Here is a 5522-nt window from a genome sequence, read left to right as displayed (position 1 = left end):
TCTTTTAGAACTTTTACAGTGTACATTGTAATTACAATTACATTATCAATGGCATGCTTTCCCCTCATAAAAATGTGTTTCCATCATTCATGGAAAATACTGACTATGGAAATACTGATATTTATAATAATGTCTAGAGATATACTAAAAAGTACATGTGATACAGTTATGATACACCTCTCTGTTTCAAGTAAAATACTTAAAGTATATCAACTTATCCCAATTTTTAAAAGCCACGTTGTTAAAAAATAAGGGCAGCTAATTAATTTTCAACATTTATTCATATTTTTCAGAATGTTATCTAATAACCTAAGTTGCTGGATTTATAATTCCATTGCCAAAATAATTTTTATAGTAGTAATAATAATAAATATAAAATAATAATAATACGTAAATAAGATTCAACTATTTTGCCCTTCAGCCCAACACTTAGAACTAAATGTCCTTAAAGTGTGTAAGTCTTTTTAGTTTCCGCCACATTGCAACTTTTGTTATACACACAATGGCCAAAATTCATTATTCGCCTTTAAACCCACAGCACTAGTTTAAAGATTAAAAAATGCAAAGATGAGTATACCTGAGGCCATAACACTCTAGAACCATGAGTAACCTCTGAATTTCTAGATCAGGAATACATGTAAAATTAATATTTTCAAACGTAAGGATACCACTGATGCTGCTACACAGTTGTCTGGTGCTACACCCACTCACTGGTGTATGCTTGAAGCCTGGTTTGTTTCCCCTTTCGAGATAGGAGAAGAGGAAAGGCAGATAATGAAATAATGAAATGAAGCAAATGTGAATGGTGGCGTCCGCTTTCGTTTACTGGTTGACATTTCAGTAGACCAGTCTGCAATGTTAAACAATGGCAAAAGCTCTTGTGTTATTAATTGTGACTTGCTACCTATCCTAGTTAGCTTGAGCTGTCAACTTGACAGAGCCTGAAGTCATCTGACTAGATATTGAAGAAAGCATATACTTCGGTGTTCATCAGAATTTGATTCTTTACCAGTTTTGAGCTCCAGTGGGATTATCTTATATTTGTTTTACAATCTCCATGTATTTTGACACTAACTGTGATGTCTATTTTGCTCTTCAGTCCAAACGTAGGGGACCAGATGCTTTCTTCAATATCCAGTGACTTGACTACTTCAATGTTACAAGGTGGACGTCTGTTACAGCCATCAAATGCAGTGAGAGCTGCATTTGAAGGAATTCAGCAGAAGGGCCCTTATGCATGAAGTCCTCCATCCACTTAGAGAAAGAGAAGAGATATTCCTCAGCTTCATCTTGACTTAGATTTAAGCGATACATTTCCTTCAAATGCCTTACTTCTTGTAGAGTTTAAAGAGCAAGCTCTTGTAGCTTTTCTGGAGCAAAGCTCTCACTTACTGCTTTTTGAAAGACTCTGTGAAGAACTGTACCAATCAGCATTTGGTGAATGGCTGGATCAGAGACCCTGAAGGTCTCAGGACAGATCTTCTCAGGATAGTGAACCGAATACTGCTAGTGATGCTTGGGTCAGAGATCAGCATGTCTGGGTACATGATCAAATATCCAAAGTCACTGTCTATTATCCATGGCTCGGATGTGCAGTCTCCCACTAAGTGAACAATGAATGTCCTCTGGCTCAACTGGTACCACAGTGCCCAAGGAGGCCAGAAGAGGGTCTCGGATCCCCTGGGACTAGAGTTACACAAAGTTGTGAGCCACTTTTCGGGTGCAGGGAACCACACTTAGGACCTTACCCATTCCTCAGGATACACAGAACTTCATGCTCTTGGTCCTGGGACTCACTGATGAGCAAGCGCCTCTCCTCAGCTCTTCCTTCATTCTGCATGGTCTCAATAGCTAGGATCACGCATCCACTCAGAACTGCTTCAGGAAAGAAAGTGTCCACCTTCCTCTGAGGTCTGGCTGCTTTTCACTACCCACATTCCACTCTTAATCTAATCGACAATCTGTGATAGTCATCTCATTTTGAGTAGTAATGACAGTTGAAAAATTAATGCTAAATATTTATGTCAGAGTACTTTCTATAATGCTACTTCAGACACAGCAGGATATGAGTATCTGAACACTACCCCTGGGCATACAGGAATTTCCTGAGATACAACTATAAGCCAAGGCAAAATACAATGGGCTACTGTTGCATGGATAGTACTATCTGGGGCTACAACACGATGCTTCAAATGTAGCACATTGACAACAATACAAGCTGCACATAGAAAGGTCACTCACGTCCAGAGATTCTCTGTGAGAGCTGGCCAAGAAAGGATCATCTGACGTACCTCACCTGAAAGGAAGTCAGAAGGTCCCCCATAACTCAGGGGGAGCTATGCACTGTACATGGAAGAAAGGAAAGCCACAGAGTGAACACAACAAAAACGTGTAAAGAGACCCTGTGAATTCCTCCACTACTCACCAACTTTATTATGCCACAGGTCTTTAGTTCCACTCGCATTTCTAAATAACTATCCTTCCTTCCGTGCACTCTGGTGCTTTTACTTTTGAAGCAATTTATGGGATAACATTTGCTTTACTAGATTTTGTTAGTTGGTGAAGTTACCTCTGGACCACTGTAACCATGAACACCTGAGGGGAAGAAAACTTAATTTTCAGTAACTTGTTCTGAGATAGCAGTCCATGGTGCTTAGACTCACTGATTCTGGATCAATAATTAGACTATTGTGGCAGTGGAGTATGTGGAGTAGGAAGCTACTCAATTGATAGCGAAAAGAATACAAAGACAAGAACAGAGAGAGGCTGGGGACAAGTTGCCTGGAGGACACAGTCGCACCTCTGAAAGCATGACACTGACTCCCACAAGTGCTCCATTACATGAACAAACAGCTTCAAAACAACAGCAAACCCCGTCTGGCTGCTTCAGAGAGTGCACGAGCTGCAAAAAGGGGTTAGGTTTTGTAGTGGTTCATGGGGGTGGAGACCTCAGAAGTGGAAACAGCAGATGGTAAGTGTGTTGGAGTCTGCCAGAGAAAGTGCTGGAAGCTTCAGTCAGAAGCATTCACCTGCTATGGGCTGCCCATACTCCATCTTTGGAGTATCCCACCAGTGTCTTTGTAAACAGGTAAGAAATATTTTTTGTCTCTATTTAGCTTGAGTTTTTCATTGATTTAAAAAAAATCATGTCCAAAAGCAACTTGGGAAAGAAAGCATTTGTTTCAAGTCCATCATCAAGGAAAGGCAGGCAGGAGCTCAAGCAAGAACCTGGGGGCAGGAACCAGAGCAGAGACAAGGGAAGAATACTGTTTAACTGGCGTTCTTCCTTTGGTTAGCCTAACTTTCTTGTATAGCACAAGGCTACCTGCTTAGGGATGGTACTATCTATAGAGGGTTGTGTCCACACATGAAGTGGCAATCATAAAATTTTTCACAGGCCAATCTCATGGACACAATTCCTTAATTAAAATTCTTCTTAGCACACACATCTAGACTTGTTGGGAAGTTGACTAAACTAGCCAGCATAGCCTTATTCATTTTCTTTTAGAATAATCATGGTTTTTAATCTTAATAATAAAAGGCAAGTGTAATTTCTGTTGATTATGACAGTGAAGGACAAATTGAGAATATATTTTGAGTGGAAGAGGAAAAACAATATCTGAGAAACAGCTGGGGACATAGCTCAGTTGACTCAACTGCTTGAGCCCCTGCCCTGGCTTTCCTTCTATGCAAGCATGGAGACCTGGTTTGGTTTCCAGAACTCATGTTAGAGGCCAGCATCATGGTATGTATTTATCTACGCTGTGCTGGGGAGGTAAAAACTAGTGGATCCCTGCAACTCACTGCCAGCCTAGCCTTATGGTGTGTGCAGTCACTGGGAGACCCCGTTCAAAGGAAAAACACATGTGGACTACACCTGAGGTTGTACTCTTGCCTCCACATGCATTCACACTCCTCTACACACACACACACACACACACACACACACACACACACACACACACACATATACCTAGGCATGAATACACATAAAGTCTGAAAAGTGATTTAAATTACCTTGTGAAGAGTGGTGGTCAATTTACAGTATTTGTTATAACAAGTCGATTCTGGAAATCAAATCCAGGTCCTCTGGCAATCAAACCTGGGTTCCCTGACAGAGCAGTTATGCTCTTAATCACTGAGCCATCTCTCTGGGCCCCAGAACAATACAACTCAAAGCACAGCAATCATTGAGTATTTAAAACATTTATAATTTATAGTGATTATAGAGGTTTTCCTTCCTAGCTTATTTCCTTTCTCTTATGGTTTTATATGTCCAAATTCTTTGCATTTAGAACAGGCCAAATTTGTTTAAAAGTTGCTCTGGAATGGAACATCATGACATTTTTAGTTATTAAGTGATGTAAATAGCAGGATCATATCTTCACTAATTATAGCAAAATGTTATTTTGGTCGTTCATCCTTGAACTTCAGGCTTTCCTCCTTGGCCTCTCCTATAGTGTCTTTAAAGACAATTATTAAAATATCAAACATTAAAGTGTACACTTTACTATTAAGACTTGTAAAAGAAATCATTACATTTATCAATATAACATAGTATCAACCTTATTCTATTTTATCGGTATAAAGTCTGGGTCTTATCTGTTCAGTTGGCCCTTAATACAGTATAACTAGTGGATAGAAAGTCTAACGTTCAAATTCCTTGTGAATCCAGATCATCCTTTTCCATGCAGGCTCTGCTGCGTCTAGTTCATGGGGCTTTCAAGCTAGATTTAAAAGATCAATTCTACTCAGAGTTTTCTCATATGCTTGAACTGCTACAGTATATTGATAAGTGTAAATAAATTAAACAGAATATAAACTGTAGGTTCACTTTCTTTAATGAGGACACTATCTTCAGGAGATGTAAACCATAGCTACAGCCAGTAAACCAAGCAAAAGCTCTATTGCTTGTCTACTTTCACTCACCTATAGTAAAGGAGGGCTGAATCCAAGCAAGGCCTCTGGCCCCTCCAGTACACACACACACACACACACACACACACACACGCACACACACACATGCATTCTCTCTCTCTCAGCAAAAAAAAAAAAAAAGCCATGAATTTGGAAGAGAGATGGAGTGGGGGGTGGGTTATAGGAACGCATGGAGGGAAAAAAGGAGGGAGTAGAAAGAATGTAATTATATCTCATTTTCAGAAAATAGAAGAAATAATTTTAAAAAATGAAGAAAACTAATCTCTATTCAAACTATTTTGAAAATGCTATGTCAGAAATGTAAACAAATATATTTGTATTTTTGCACATCAGAATGTATTGAATAACAACAAATTTATAAGAGTTTAGAGCCTGCGTGTAAATCCCATAATGCATGTGGTATCAGCGGTCTCACCATACCTTATCATGAGTTTTCCTTCCTTATCTATGTTCCTGATGTGACATGAAGTTTTATTTTTTATCATTTGGTGGTTTGATGTGTTCAATAATTTTGTATGCCCAGTGTTTCTGACATGGCTTTGAGATACCCCTGTGTCCATGTATTCTTGACCTAAGTTGTAAAT

General features: G+C 39.2%; 1 pseudogene; it reads right to left on the bottom strand.

Annotated features, from left to right (window-relative positions):
- Positions 1-947: 947 nt before the first annotated feature.
- On the bottom strand, positions 948-2464 carry LOC116893538 (annotated as a pseudogene).
- Positions 2465-5522: the final 3058 nt, after the last annotated feature.

The sequence above is a fragment of the Rattus rattus genome, chromosome 2, assembly GCF_011064425.1.
Source record: "Rattus rattus isolate New Zealand chromosome 2, Rrattus_CSIRO_v1, whole genome shotgun sequence".
Classification (NCBI taxonomy): Eukaryota; Metazoa; Chordata; class Mammalia; order Rodentia; family Muridae; genus Rattus; species Rattus rattus.
The sequence above is the reverse complement of the archived record's forward strand: the minus strand, read 5'-3'. Positions and strand labels throughout refer to the sequence as shown.